Consider the following 15,923-nt stretch of genomic DNA (forward strand, 5'->3'; position numbering starts at 1 on the left):
TTCTGTCTCTGCTCAAATGTCATCTCTTCAGAGAGGCCTTCGCAAACCACCATGCATTTTCTTACCCCAGTCATTTTTTACCACAACTTGTTTCTTCCTTTATCACTATTGTCACGATCAAAAATCATCTTTTTACTTATTTACTGGTTCTTGTTTATGCCATGTCTTTCTCCCTAGCAGGTAAGCTCTATTAGTACACAACATTCTTCTGGCCTCTTCACAGTTATATCCCCATTTCCTAAAATATTTAATTTGTGCTTCATAAGTATTAGCTGAAGCAATATATAAAGACTTCCAAACCAGAGGATCGCTTTGGGTAGAAATCAGATGAGTTTAACTAAAATACAGACATATAATGGGGATGCCAAAAAAAATGTATACAAGTGGACACTTTGGTCAACGTTACTCAAGAAGTATTTTGCCGTAATCAGAAGTGTCTGGACGCTGATGGTAACCACTTTGAGCACCTCTTGTAATTGCAGAAGTCAAACGTGACTCGTATTCATCTTTTGTTATTGGTATATGTTGATTATTACAATTTTAATACAGTTTTCTTTTCTTAAAACTTCTACATTTTTTTTTTTGTCACCCTCTGTATAGATAGGACCACTCACCCTAACTCTTCTGATCAGATACAGCAAAGGAATTTTTGCTGCAGACACATGCTTAGCAGTTGTTCTGGTATTCACAGCTGTGAGTTGGCTGAAGCATGAGTCACATTCAAGGACACCCTGGAGATTTGTGACACTCCCTGAAGGACTGAGGCCAATAAGTCAATTAATGGGCTATAACGCTCCATAAATACTATATTTGTTTCTAGGACATTATAATTTGGCTCAGGCATTATTTAAACAAATACTACTCATACCCACACTAATGGTTTGAAATTTTCCAAAGATAATATTAGCAGCACAGCACGATTAGATGGCAAAATAATTTGATATATTCATTTGCAACTTCAGATATAAGCAAAATGGGAATCATTTCTCTTTAACTATTTTAGACATCTCTGTGTAGAAGTGATCACAGCCAAATGCAGATTGCTTATCTGAAATATGAGACGATGTTGCAGAATTACGTGGCATATGTGCTCAACGTAAAGCCAGAAACCTAAGACGAGGAGATAAATAACCAAAAGAGGATGGAGAGCAAGAAAACAGAAATTTCCAGAAGAAATTGATAAATAAGATGCACAGTGCCAGAAATAGAAATGATTTACTCTGGGAGACAATGGATACGCGCTGTGTTGTCATTTATAAACAGGACACAAAGAACAGCTCCCTGTCCCCTGGGCCCTGCTTCATTTTGACTCTTACAGGGTCCCTGGCCCTCCAGCCAGTAAAGTTGCTGGTGTCTGACACCCTGTCTGCTGGCCTGCTGCTGGAGTCCGGGTTTCAGATGCTTTGAATAATTACTTTCTGCAGAAGGACGGGATCACAGAGTACAAGGTGCCAGGACAGCGTACCAAGGAAAGCCCCAACTGGAATACCAGATGAAATACAAGAATATGATGAATAGCACGAATATGGATAATAAATCCTTATTTTGATCATTGGGGATGTTGAAAGGAAATAGGGAGAAATCAAATTCAAAACCAGGTCCTCAGAATGGGACCACATTTAAAAATCTGTATTCCTCAGATGTGGTGAGAATGTGAGGATGAAAACTATCCAAGCAGAGCGTGGTGGAGGGATTTTAATGAAATCCCACACACTGTGAAACCGAGGATGGAAGAGACAGTCTCACCACGACCACATACTCCCAAAGCAAGCGAGAATGGGAGCGCTGTGAGAAAGAGAAGAATTTCTGCTAGGTGGAAGTACTGTGAGAAGAGAGGGAATGTTAGATTCACAGTCCCTACAGCCCAATGTTTCGCTGCCAAAAAGGACCCCAAATATTTAGGAGAGCCTGCTGACCTTGCTGACACTACACATGTCCTAGCAATGAAAGGATCTGGACTCTCTCAAGACTCCCCTTGAGGCAATGGCTTAAGTCCATGAGCCGTAGTATTTGGTGGCATCTCTTTCTTTTTGTTCAAAATGCCCCGTCCTCAAATTTCAAAGGGAGCTCACCAGCATTCAAGTAATTTGGATCATTCCACACAGTCCCTGCTTACATTGTCTAAGCAGCTCATGATTTTTCAAGATTTCAAACACATGCTTCCTTAGCCTCCTCACATCTAAAGAGTCTTCCTCTTTCTATCCAGGTCAACCCAGCCGTCTGTGTATATAGCGCTCGCCTGGACTTTTTGGGTGTCCTTCATTAAGTATGGGGCCCAGAATATCAGAATACCAGATAAAAATATACCAGGTGTTATACGAGGGGAGGCAACGTTTTCCATTTTGCCAGGATTACTTCTCTTGGTTCTGTTCCACGTTTGTAGACCATTTTGCTGCAAATCGCACAGAGCTGTCTTCAGGGAAGACCTTCTTAAGGGGTAGTGGCACTAGCTCAGACAACATGGGCCATAACATCAAGGACTGGCATTTATAGAAGGGCAAGTAGGACAACAGCTCTATGAACACAGTTCCCACCTGTGGGAAAGCTCTGCTCCAACAGGAGACACACATACATTTTTAGCTTGAATGATCCTGAGACATGTGCCCTCTATGTGTCCCCAAGGCAGAACCAAGCCAACCATGGAAGAAACCAAGTTAATAACTAGCCCAGTCCTGCACATATACAAACGAAATCACTAGCTGTGCCTTCAAGACTAGCAAATCATGTCCACTGTTGTGGCACCCACACAATTATAACATGGTCTCCTCTCAGAGGAGGGAATTTGCAGTGAAGTGTTGAAAAGCCTCCCTTACCTTTCATGCTTGCAACATTTGAAGGATGCAGGAGACATTTTTGGAAAATCTATGTGCTCCCTTAAAATTTACATAACCATTTTCCTAGACCAGGGGTCTCTGACTTAGGGTGTAGGGCTTCAGACAACCTGTGGCCCCTTTGAAAATGTATTTGAACACTGGATGTCTATGTATTTCAGGGGAGAGAGTATAAGCTTCTTTTTTTCCCTTCAATAATATGTTTTAAAAAATTGGATATATTTGACATACAGCATTTTATACATTTAAGGTGTACAATATATTAATTTGATACATTTAATATTGCAGTATGATTGCCATTGTAGTGATATTTAGCACCTCTATCACATTACATAATTATGCGTTCTTTCAGTGATTGGAATAATTAAGCTCTAGTCTCTCAGAAGGTTTGAAAATAATTATAGTACAATATAGTGGTCTCTATTCATCATAAGAGTTCAAGCTTTTGTCAGATTCTCAAGTATATCTCATGGGAAGAAGCACAGTTCTAGAGCATTTCTCCAAATTGTCTTAAAAACTCCTTGGTCCAGTCCAGCTTTCTGAGGTTTGATGAATTTAAGAATATGGGTAGTAGGATTTGATTGCCTTCTGAGAATTCATCATTTCTCTGTAGACACTGGTCAAAAAAAAATTAACCCAGGTCACAAAATGTATTATTAAAAAGTAATTGTGGGGGCCGGCCCGGTGGCTCAGGCGGTTAGAGCTCCATGCTCCTAACTCCGAAGGCTGCCGGTTCGATTCCCACGTAGGCCAGTGGGCTCTCAACCACAAGGTTGCCAGTTCAACTCCTCGAGTCCCGCAAGGGATGGTGGGCTCTGCTCCCTGCAACTAAGATTGAACACGGCACCTTGAGCTGAGCTGCCGCTGGGCTCCTGGATGGATCAGTTGGTTGGAGCGCGTCCTCTCAACCACAAGGTTGCCAGTTCGATTCCTCGACTCCCACAAGGGATGGTAGACTGCGCCCCCTGCAACTAGCAAGGGCAACTGGACCTGGAGCTGAGCTGCGCCCTCCACAACTAAGACTGAAAGGACAACAACTTGACTTGGAAAAAAGTCCTAGAAGTACACACTGTTCCCCAATAAAGTCCTGTTCCCCTTCCCCAATAAAATCTAAAAAAAAAAAAAAAAAAAAAAGTAATTGTGTAGTTGTGGGGCAGCAGAATCAAGGAAGCAACCAAAAAGGAAGAAAAGGACTCTCATTGAGCAAAAATGATAAAAATTCAGACAAAAAAAATCAATGTACAAATTATTACCATACAATAAAAAAGTGGGGGCCGGACTGGTGGCTCAGGCAGTTGGAGCTCCGTGCTCCTAACTCTGAGGGTTGCCAGTTCAATCCCCACATGGGCCAGTGGGCTCTCAACCACAAAGTTGCCAGTTCGACTTCTCAACTCCCTCAAGGGATGATGGGCTCCGCCCCCTGCAACTAAGATTGAACACGGCACCTTGAGCTGAGCTGCCTCCCGGATGGCTCAGTTGGTTGGAGCGCATCCTCTCAACCACAAGGTTGCTGGTTCGACTCCTGCAAGGGATGGTGGGCTGTGCCCCCTGCAACTAACAACGGCAACTGGACCTGGAGCTGAACTGCCCCTTCCACAACAACGATTGAAAGGACAACAACTTGACCTGGAAGTACACGCTGTGCCCCAATAAAGTCTTGTTCCCCTTCCCCAATAAAATCTTAAAAAAAAGTGAAAAATGAACAGGATTTCATCCCACAAACTGATAAGGAAAAGGGGGAAAGAAACCACGGACATCTCTGTGCCAGTTTTCTACTTCTAAAGTGGAAATGTTATACCTAACAAATGGCAGAATGGTAAAGTGCTTGGAACAGTGGCAGAGGTTGAGGACTCAGTAAATGGTAACTAGTAGTAGCAGTACATTAAGGTAAATAGGATACGAAGAAGGAATCAAAACTAACAAAATTACAGTAAAAAAGGTTAAGATACATTTTTCTATAAAATATGAGACTAGACCTTGCAAACTTTATGGTAAGTGAAGGAAGCCAGTCACACAGGACCACATACTTACTGTAGAGTTCCAGTTATAGGAAATGTGCAGAATAGACAAATCCATATAGATATAGAATAGATCAGTGGTTGCCTAGGGCTGGGGCAAGGGGCAGGGTGGGGGTGGGAAGACTGGAGAATGAAGGCTGAAGTGTGTGAGTGTGGGCATAGAGCCAGGAGTGCAGTTTCCAGGCTCTCGGCCTCACGTGGAAAGGTGCTGGCTCAGGTAGTAAATGGCCATCAACTGTGTTTGGATGGCCATCAGCTGTGGCTAGTAGGCCGTCAGCTGTAACCAGTGAACTATTGGCCACTAATATAACTGCTGTGGCTACGCTAGTAGAAAAATGGGGGCTAGCAAGAGGATGGTGGCTGAGCTAGCAAGTGGCGGAGTGAGGGTTGTGGATCGTGTGGCTCCTGTTTCCTGTTTCTCCAACCCAGCCGCCAGCGAGACTATAGTGGTATAACTCACCTAGCTATGGCTCTGTGGGTGTTCCTTTTTGGTCTCACCATGTCCTGCGTTCTTATGTGGGGAGCGGGACCAGAGACCCTGCATGACACCCTGCGTGACAGTGAGGTTTCATTTTAGGGTGATGAGAATGTTCTAAAATTGACCTCTGGTGGTGGTCACACTATACTGTGAATATACTAAGTGTCACTGAACTGTACCCCTCAACTGGGTGAACTGTATGGTACATAAATTATATCTCAATAAAGCTGTTTCAAAAATCTGAGACTGGAAAACCCCCTTGGTCAAAAATAATTGAAGTGTCCTGTAGATTTCCCTAAAAAGAAATCCCTCCATCCTGCATGGATTCTGGTTTGTAGATATTTCCTTTTGCCTTGCCACATCTTCATCTAATAGGGTTATTTTTCAGATATTTATCTGTCAGGTACGTCTTGTCAACAGCTGAAAACATGTATAATTTGATGAATGAATGACTTCTGGGCTTCGACATTAAATGCACAGAGTTTAAGCAGATGAGCCAGTGTTTAGAAAAATACTGGAGCCATTTTATTGCTTCCATCTCTCAAGCCTTTTCTCCCATCATCTACCAGCTTAACGCAAAGAACAAGTCTTTGGAAGCAGAGGGGCTGCATTATTTTCTAGGATGGTGGTTACGTTCCCTTCATCTCCCAGTTTTTGCTTTTAGTGATTCTTCCCAGATATAAGTCCTTAAATGCCTGTAGATTTTATTCTAACTTCCCACTGCTCCTACTTGCCGGCATTTCATATGTGCTCTATTAGCCATTTCCCTCAGAGCCTCAATAGATTTTGAACCTCACAATTTATTCCAACTTTCTGTTTCTAATAGCATCACTGGAGGTGAAGCAGTGATAAAATAACGTGTAGAAAATTCTTCATTTTCTTCTTTTAATCTGACTTCAATCTTTACAAACAAATCTTTACACATCTTCCTGAGTGGCACAACTAAGAATTAAACCTGGTTTTCTGTATTCTAAACTAAGAGCTTCAAAGCCTTTTTTCCTCTTTCATGTTATACAAGCACAAACATAATTTTCCTCTCACATATCCATCACAGTGTAAGCGCCTCTAACTCGGTAATGATGGATTGAGAAGAAACGGTTTCATCCCAGACCATTTCACAGGGTCCCTACCTCTTCAAGAATGAAGGCAGGCAGTGATGAGGCATGGCAGAGAAACACAGTCAGTGAAAAATGAAGGAGGAGAGGAAAGCCACAAGACCCGACAGGAGTCTTTCTTATCTTTCCCCAAATCTGCTGCACCTGTCACAAAAGTGAGCACAGCATTGAGGCAATTATACAAATAATTCAAGAGAAAAACCAGTGTTTTCTTTCATGAGTTGTAAAACCAGTTTTACCAATCTGAATTACCTAGATGACAGTTTTGAAAGATTTTTACCTCACAAGTGTGGATAACCATGTCATGAGGGATTAACCTTCATAACCATTCATGAAAGGTGGGGAAGGGCTCTTAACAATATTGGGCTTACCAGGCTTTCTAATAACATCTCCCTTAGGGAAATCTCAGAAGAAATTGGTGACATAATGACTCGGTCAAATGAAGACTCAAAGGCAGAGAAATAGTAACTGGATGAGAAGAAAAAGAAAGTCCCTTGGAAACAGAATAACTTTTCTGGTTTCTAACAGGGTGGTGTACCTGAGAGCTTCGTTTCTCAGCTAGATTAGAGTATAAAGAGGCACAGAGAAGAAATGCCATTCTGCTATTCCAACACTCAGTCTGGCACAGCTTGGGGTGTTGCTGTTAGTAGAATTAAATTTTTGAACAGTTTTAGGTTCATAGCAAACTTGAGTGGAAAATACAGAGTTCCCATATCTCCCCTGCCCCCACATGCACGGCCCCCCCATTACCAACATCCGCCCTGCCCTTCAACAGTGGTACATTTGTTACAACTGATGAACCTACCTCGACATATCAATTATCACCCAAAGTCCATACTTTACATTAGGGTTCACTCTTGGCGTACTTTCTATGGGTTTGGACAAATGTATAATGACACATATCCAACATTACAGTATTGTACAGAATAGGTTCTCGGCCCTAAATATTCTCTGTGCTCTGCCTCTTCATCCCTCCCTCCCTAGTAACAGCTCTGGATTTAATAAAGGAATTCAACATCAAGAGGAAATCAGGGCTTTCATTAACATTTATTTTTTTATTCTCCCCTTTCTGAAGTAGATCTAGTCCTTTAGAAAGGATGGGTGTTGGTGAAAAAGCCCTCAATTTTGTGTGTACTTGAACTTGTTTGCATCAATGAGCAAGTGAAAGAAAGTACTTTTGAGCCAGGAAGAAAGAAGCCAAGTGTGATGGAAAGAGCACAGACTATGGAGCCAGAGGGAGCAGGATTCTTCAGCTTTCTCCACTTACTAGCCCTGTGGCTGTAAGTATTGAAGATCTCTGAAGAGTGACTTAACATCTCAGCTTCCTTATTTACAAAATGGGATGATATCCGTTATTGGGATACCCAAGACATTAAAATAAGATGGTTATATAAAGTGTATATAGCATGTAATATTTTCCTTTTGCCAGGAAAATGGGTAAATAATTTAAGAAGGAAAAACTTTGGGGTGTGAACATCTTAAGGATAAAAATAGATGGAACGAATGCCATTGGATTGGAGTGTCATGTCCAGATCTGTGCCTTTTCTAGAAAATGAAGTTCTGAGCACAGAACAGGCACAGCAGGGTGTTATTTGGTGAATAAATGGCCACCGATCTTCCACTGCCTAACTGAAGCTCCTTCTTCACTTTACTTATTTGCATATAGTTGTCCATTAGGCAGCATTTAACCATAATCATGTAGCGCTCACAATATTTCACACCGTTAATGTGTTTAAAAACGGGTATTCTTTCTTTGGAGTTAAAAGTGTCAGTCGTTGACACTTAAAACTGGAGATGCTGGAGAGTGCTGGCAGAAGCCCTCAGCGGGGAGTTTTATGCGTGTTCTCTAACTCTGCATCTGAACCCTGCATGAGGGCTTCCCTAGTTTAGATCTCCCTTCTGTTCAACACGGTGCCTGGTACCCACACAGGGCAGTTCCTGGGAGCTACCGTGTTTCCCCGAAAATAAGACCTAGCGGGACAATCAGCTCTAATGCATCTTTTGGAGCAAAAATTGATGTAAGATCCAGTATTATATTATTATATTATATTATATTATATTATATTATATTATATTATATTATATTATATTATATTATATTATATTATATTATATTATATTATATTATATTATACCTGGTCTTATAGTAAAATAAGACCGGGTCTTATATGAATTTTTGCTCCAAAAGACACATTAGAGCTGACTGTCTGGCTAGGTCTTATTTTCAGGGAAACACGGTAATAGTACCTTGTTATTTCAGCAGGATTTAGGAGAAAGATGATTAGCAGCTGTCCTCAGTCATTCAGTGACATTTCACGGCTCCTCTATCAGACTCCCCCTTAGAAAGATTTCCCCCCAGCTGCCCAGGGACACCCTCACCTCCTCCACCATCACCCCAAACTCCCATATGATAACTTGTAATTGTCTGCCTTGCAAAGTTCAAACCAGTGGACCCCTTGGTGGTCAACACTGGCTGCACTATTTGTTCTCACTTTTGGAATCAGCTCAAAGGGTCTGGAATCTTTCATATTATGTGTCTCTTTTTGTTTGTCTCTTCTTATTCTTGGCACAGATTGCCTATGGAAAACCTGGCTGAATTTTCTCCCGTGTTTGAGACCACCTGAAGATGAATTAGCAAAGACCGTAGCCATTTTCTCTCTGCCCCCGCCCCAAGAGACTTGTTCCTTTGAAAGATTATGTAGCTAACAAAATGCTAACATTTGTTAATTCCAGGTGGTGGATACATATCTGTTTGCTATATGACTCTTTGTCCTCCCTTGTATTAAAAAACAACAACAAAAACACACACAATAATTAAAATAAGAAAGTTCTGTGGAACAATTCTTGGTATTATACATCTGGATAGGGGCAGCTACTAGGACCAAAAAAGGTCCTCTTGAGAACATGGATTCTAACTTGCATTTCAACTCAAGTTCATTGCAAGTATCCATACAATTTAAAATAACAGAATCTGGTCATGTAGTTGCTTTTATGCATGGAACTGGATTTCCCCTCCAAATTAATCCTTTACTAGCTGTGGACGGGCTAAAAACACAGGCACCAAGCAGTTAGCTCCCTTCCATCTGGCATGGCCATGTGAATACTTCGGTTGGCTTCCTTTTTTAATGAAGCAATTTTTAATGAAGCAAGCTGTGAATTGAATAGATACCTTAAAACAGTTGCTCTGTAACTAAGCTTTAAGTAAAGAAGTAACTGCCAAATTAGCCACCAAACCCAAGAGAAAAATTCAAGGCTGAACAACTACAGGACCAAGGATTGCTGGACTTTGGTCATCAGGCATGTCATCTCAATCACTGGCACAAAGGATGGTGACCCAAGTCCACTTGGAGGCTGGTGGCCTACTCAGCGACCTTACCAGAGGTCAAGGAAGTGTTTGGCCAATGCTAAGGCATTCTGCGAGTGCAAGATATTTGAACCGCTGTTGTTCTTTCACTGTCTCTTAGTGGTTTCTTTACCTTGTGATAGCAAACCAGCCATTTCAGCTCACTTAAATCATTAGGTTCAGTTTATATTAGCCTGAAAGAAAGATGTACTGCATGTAGGATTAGGGAACTCTTAAAGGTGGGAGAGGTCACCTGATTCTGGAACCTCAACTGTAAATAGTAAGCAGGAAATGCAAGAGGGTGAAGAGGGCCGGGTGCGTGAAAGCAAAAGGGGGACCTGGAGTGTGCATGTGCCACCTAGAGGCATTCAAATTATTTTTAAGTGTTAATTCAATAAAGTACACCTGTGTGTCCGAATGAGGTAATCAGTTAGTGAGTTCTGCTTGATTTTACAGGTGAGGAAGCTGATGCATAAAGAGGAGAAATGACTTGTTCAAGTCTTAGTGCAGGTCGTAGGAGGGCCAGGACAGGAATCCAAGGCTCCCTGCTGTCAGCCTAGTGCTGGGAGTACTAGTTACAGACCAGCAGCCACAGTCGTGATGTTGAGCCTACTTGGAAAAGTTGCTGGCAGAGATTTCACTCAGGAGAGGGCCTCTGTTCTGTTAGCCATGAAACAGACACAAAGTCCCTTGCATTCTCCCCTTCTGGTACTTGACATTTCCTTTGTCCTTCGTGCTACAGCTCCTTACTCTTCTTTGTGGGGCCTTAGCCTCACTGGATCTGATGGGAAAGTTGCCTCCGCGAGAGGGAGCTGGAAAGGAGGGGCCTGAGAAGCCCTGGGGGGCAGAGCAGGGAGAACCTGTGTCCACCACCCTTGAGCTCTGGTGGCGACAGTCTGTGGTGGACATGAGAGTGGGACGTGGGAACTCCTAATGGACTCAACCGAATCCCCTCCACATTCCATTTCACAGATGCTGGAGTGTGGCCTTCTCTTGTCTCTCCAGAACATAGCATGGAGTAGGAGACAGAGGGCTGAATGCAAGGACAGGAGACCTTCTTATTTTTTCTTGCTGAGGGATGTTGACCTCACGTCACCACCAGAAACTTGTTTCTTCATCTAACAAATAAGGTAATATGATCTTCACCCCCGCTTCCCCCTGCCTCCAAGGCTGTGGGGAAGTGTTTGCTTGCATAGTGCTTGGATTTCTGAAAGCTTGACGAATGCTAGCTGGGCCTGAATCTTTCTGATTTGGCCTGGTCCTCCCCACCCTCAACCGCACTTCTCTAACTCAGGCCAGCTTTCCCTGCCAAGCCCTGTGGTGGACATTTCCTCTTCACCAGTTACAATGCCTGCAGGGCTTCTACCACCCGCCATTCCTTAAAACCTGATTGAGGACTGATGACAGGGTGGGAGAAAGGATTTGTCAGAATCACTGCATTTGCAGGTTGCTCAAACCAGTGGTGCTAGTTTGTGTTATATAAACTCTTGTGCCACCGAGTCTGTCTTAAACTGGAAGGGCAAGGGGTCAGTTTCTTTGATTTACAACCACAGGCCAAAACTACGATATATGGCTTGCAGTTGGGGGAGGGGAGGTTCTCCATTCATCCATTTATTTAATGAACAGATGCTTCTTGATTGCCTGTCACATGCTGTGATTATGGTCTGCACACCTTACTCTCACGAGCTGGAATGAAGAGGGGAGCTCGTCCGTTTTCCTTCGAGGAATGGGATAGGAGGTCCTCACGCCTGGGCAGCTCCTCGAGACAGTTTATATCCTCTACAGTATCATTTTCTAATTACCCCAAGGGTACAAGGGTTTGCTGATGAAAATGAATACTCTGGAGCCAAGAGCTCACGTTTTTACTTAGATGAATATATCAAGTCAAAACAAAACCCACTACAATGCGAGTCGAGCAATGTCCCCAGCTAAGTCTGATATGTACATATTAGGAGGGTTCAAGCAAAGTCTTAAATCTATTAAATAGCAAGTGCCAAGGCACAAAGTGGTTTCTCCACAGCAGTTCAGCTCTGCTCCCTGTTGTGGAGCTGGAGATTTACACTGAATCCAGGGCATACTTTAAGGCCATTTCCCCCCAGTGACTTATAAAAATAATCATAAATAAAAAGCTTGAAAAAAATCCCTAATTCTCATCTCCTAGCTTTACATCCCATTACTCTGAGCAACTGATATGTGTGAAAACACGCTCAGTTTCAATTTAGCTAAATCCCTGCCTCACAGGGAACAACTTTTAAATTGTTCATACAATTCTTATCAGTCAGCTGGGTTTGTGCAAAGGAAATAGGAATACAGAAACCTAATCACTCCCTCTGTGAAAAATCACCATGTCTCCCTGATTGGAGGAAGATCAGATCCTGGTCAGCCTTTCCTCCAGATTTCCACCATTTCCTGGCTGTTTCATTTTAATCATGACATTGCTGAGCTGATCTATTACTGCATGAGTTTCCCAGGCAAGGCTGCGTGTTACTGATACATGTTGTAGGAAAGCCAGTGGCAAAAAACTCCCCTCCCCAGGAACTGCTGACGCAAGTGCACTATTTGCACATAGTAAGGTGGACTTCTTGGCAAACTGCTCTGTCAGATGTGTAATCACAGCAATAGACTGGAGTCGAGGTGCACAATTTTTGGAGAACACGTCATGGTATTTTTATTGGTTTGCTGTATTTTACCCTTATAAAAAAATAGTATCAGAGTTCAACTCAGAGAGAAATGAGGAAAAGTGAAAACGAGCAGGAAGGAGACCATAAAACCACCCAAGCTGGTCATTCAGGGAATCCTGTTATGGTTAGTGGATGTCTGTTTACTGCATCCTACCAGGTCATTATTCTTGGGGATAATTCATCTCATAAATTGCTACTCGGTACATTTTCCATCATCAACAAAAAATATGTACTCTTCATGAGAGAAGTGCTAGCTGTGTAGGTATAAAACGTGTGTGTGTTATATCTGTTCTTCCTTCTGGCTATGTACAGTCGGAATGTTTTCCTTTTGAGCTTTACTTGATTGGACACAGACCTTATGAGATTTCTATTACCTGGACGATTGAGGAAATTCACCCAGATCTGAATAAACTACATGGTCCGGGTGTAGCTCTTGGGTTGAAACTAGCTTTTGTTTGGCTTACCTAGCAAAAAGAAAATATTTGGGGTATAACACTGGCAATGAAGTTACCAAAAGAGACTAAAGGATGTAGTCTGGTCATGTAGGTAGACAGGTAAGTAGGTAGGTAAGTAGACACACACACACACACACACACACACACACACACTCAATCAACTTATTGAAGTATAAATTACATACCATAAAATGGATCATTTTAAGTGTAGAATGCAATTTTTACACAAGAACTTTAGTCTTGGGCCTTTAGGCTTATAGAGCCTTATAGAGACTGAAGATATCAGGGAGAGCTCCTAGCTCACCTTCCGCTATCTATACTGCTGCTCAGAGAAACTGAGCCACTCCACTCAGCTGGTCAGTGGTAAAGTGGGACGGTGACATTCAGTTTATAGGTGCTAATAAAACCCAGCCCACTGATTTGGTCATTATGAGCAGAAATGTACCTTTTGTAGGGGATGGAGGGAAGACTATGTAGCAGCCCATGTAGAGCCACCAACCCTGGGTTGAACATCTAACTGCTGGCTGCAGAGAATGCAGGAAAGGAAGTGAAGGGGAAGGGGAGTGTCTTCAGAAGGAAGGGCAGGGTTAAGGAGGATGGAGGGCTATGCTGAGTGAAGGGCTGAGACAGTTTACTGAAGGGGGGAGTCTGAGGCGTTAAAGTAATTCCGACCAATGGAAACGTCGGGATGCCAACAAATACAATTTATAAATGTTTTTCTCAACCACTTCCTCTAGCAACAGGAGCTGTTATTACCACATCGATTTTGAAATTAAATGTTATGGAATTTTCTTGCTTTAATGAGATGGCAGATCCAACTGGTAAATAAAGTAATGATTAAAGCAATTAAAAAGAGTGAAAATGAGAAATAAAGTAACAGTACGCCTAATGCTTAACCCAAATTTGCAGGGTTTGCTGATTGACTAAAAAGATTCATATTTTTCTGGAGGTAAACGTATTGAGAAGCAGTACTCGCTGTGAATAAACCGTCCCTTTGATAAGAGGGGAAAAGTCAATTAGTAATGTCATCTGTTTAAAAAGCTCCCTGCACCTGGTTCTCATTTGTCCTCCAGCTGAGAAACCAAAGACAGCTTCTTTCTTATTGCTTGTGGTCAAATAGCAAGTTCATTTCGCCATGGGAAGATCAAACGGCCAGCCTCCCCTGGCTTGAGAAGGTTTGCCTTTCACTTTCAACTTGTTCAATCATCATTAACTCTGAAAAATGTCACATTCCATTTGTGCAACGAAAATTTCACCACCGGCAACCATTTGGGTTAAGTTTTTGTAGGTGAAGTCCTAAATCTTGCAGAGCACCTCACACATTCTCAAGGTCATTTGCCTTGTTTCCTCATTTAATGACAGTAACCTAAGATCCTGGAGTCTGTCTGCGGCCCAACACAGGAAACTCAGAAGAAATGCCTGTGTGGGGGTACATGTTTCCATCTCTGAGAGTCAAAGGGTTCACCGGGTGATACAACACATGGGTGTAAGCTGAGAAAAACTAAGGTATGTGCACACATCCTCCTTTGTCATATATTATGCACATATACACTGGAATTTTAATAAGCAAAGCAAAAGTCTCCTTTACTAGGTAGATACTAGGAAAGAAGACCACTCGATGCAGCCCATTTAAAGCAGGGTTTTCCTACTCTGGGAGGTCAGCTTCCCCGGGGGAACTGCCATATCAACTCAGGGAAGTTCCAAAAAGTTTCTAAACAGGAGAAATAGGATTCTTTTCCATTTTTGCCATTGGACTCGAGAACTCTTCATCTCCTTTGTTTATTATTTAATTACATTTCCCCCTTTGCAGAGTCGTTCTGGCATGTAAGACCCAGTGAATGTGGCACAGGCCCAGATCTCTGGGGGACACTCTATACACACGAATTTCTGAAAGTGGTTGTCAAGCAGCAAGATGGCTAAATGAAGAGGTCACTGGACCCAGAGTCTTTAAAAAAGCATAGAGTTTATCAGGGCAAGTCAAATAAAGGTTGCGCCATTGGGCAAGCAAGTCATAGCTAAAATAGGCCCCAGTAAGAGGGCCTGATTAAATTGTCAAGGTCAAACCCGAGAGAATATACAGAGGGTGCCAAAAATATGTATACATATTTTAAGAAAGGGAAAAACTATTAAAATTGTAATACACAACATATACCGATAACAGAAGATGAATACAAGTCATGTGTATACATTTTTTGGCACCCCCGGTACATACAGAGCTCTCCAGAGCCTTAAGTGCCAAGCTGCTAACACCCTGTTTGAAGGAGTCTCCAAGAAGGGCTTCTTGATTTCTAGCTTCAGTTTTAATGCCAAAGTTTCACTGGGTCAGCTAATGAAACAAGGAGGAGGTTCCCAGCAGCTCTGTAGGCACAACGTCTTGGGTCTCTTTCAATGAGTTCTGGCTCATAATGTATTAGAATATTTACTATTGCCAATATCCAATTCTTAACTGACTGGTAGAAATTGAGGGTTAGGAGAGAGGGCAAAATGGTCTAATGATATTTTCCAACTCCCCTAGCTAATACAAGACCAGACCCTCCCTCTAAAAAAAAAAATCACGTGGCTCCTAGAACATAAAAGAGAACGTCCTGCCATTTTACTGGCTGCGTTGACATCACCACCTTTTCAGAAAAGAGATTCTAATACTAGATTATTAGCAGAAAAAAACTTGTGTATAATTTCCTAGGAGAGATTTTTTTAAAAATTCAAACACTTGCATAGATACCCAGTATTCTTCTAAGTGCTTTATAAATATGAATTTACTTAATCCTCATAGTAATTCCAAGAGGTGAAGTAACTTACACAAGGTCACGGAACGATTCAGACCACGACACAGCTCTATTTTGACATAAAGACCACTCAGAATATGCAACTCAAACACCCATTTATCTGTTGTATCAAGGTGGACAGACGATGTGCAAAGAGAAAAGTAATCTCTTTGCTCCACCACACAGGGATAGAAAAATGGAGATCAAGTCTCAAAACGTCCCCTTTCTCCTTACACT

The 15,923-nt window shown here is 42.2% G+C and overlaps 1 protein-coding gene across 2 annotated transcripts in view; it reads right to left on the reverse strand.

The window, feature by feature from the left end:
• MARCHF3 (membrane associated ring-CH-type finger 3) overlaps nucleotides 1-15,923 on the reverse strand; it is a 144,193-nt gene that overhangs the window by 21,517 nt on the left and 106,753 nt on the right. The gene's annotated exons all lie outside the window — the stretch shown is intronic.

Source organism: Rhinolophus sinicus, chromosome 3, assembly GCF_057876585.1.
Source record: "Rhinolophus sinicus isolate RSI-liver-muscle chromosome 3, RSI-T2T, whole genome shotgun sequence".
Lineage (NCBI taxonomy): Eukaryota > Metazoa > Chordata > Mammalia > Chiroptera > Rhinolophidae > Rhinolophus > Rhinolophus sinicus.